Below are 468 nucleotides of genomic sequence, written 5' to 3'. Positions count from 1 at the left end.
AAGCATACCTTACTAGTGAGAACCCCACCCTGAAAACATTACCCTATACATGGGCTATCCAGTGCTTGACTGGAATGCATTATGTGGGTTAGTGCACTCTGGAGTTTTTAACCTTTCCCACCCAGATCCACCCACCATCCACTCATTCAGCAAAAATGGCTCTTTGGAAGAAAAGAAATATTTTCTCTGTAGACCCTGTTTCTTTAGAAGTGGTGGGAACAAATGAAAATCTGGTTTGGAAAAGACTGGACCTGGGCGGTGGTTCTTAAGAACAATTATCCTCGGATTAGGAGTATATCACATGGAAATGGCTATCAGAAATTTATCAGATGCGTTCCACCTGTTTGCACTTGGGACCGAGACAGCACTCAGAGCCCAACAAACCTCTTTGAACTCCCTGGTCGAAGTAGTCCTTGACAACAGAATTCCTTGGACTTCTTACTGGCAAATTCAGGAGGTGTATGTGCT

The 468-nt window shown here is 44.0% G+C and overlaps 1 pseudogene; it reads left to right on the top strand.

The window, feature by feature from the left end:
* The first annotated feature begins 222 nt into the window (after positions 1 to 222).
* LOC101360101 (C-type lectin domain family 12 member A-like) overlaps positions 223 to 468 on the top strand; it is a 6,847-nt pseudogene continuing 6,601 nt past the window's right edge.

Source organism: Trichechus manatus, unplaced genomic scaffold, assembly GCF_000243295.1.
Source record: "Trichechus manatus latirostris isolate Lorelei unplaced genomic scaffold, TriManLat1.0 scaffold00195, whole genome shotgun sequence".
Taxonomy (NCBI): Eukaryota; Metazoa; Chordata; class Mammalia; order Sirenia; family Trichechidae; genus Trichechus; species Trichechus manatus.
This window is presented reverse-complemented; position numbering and strand designations above follow the sequence as displayed.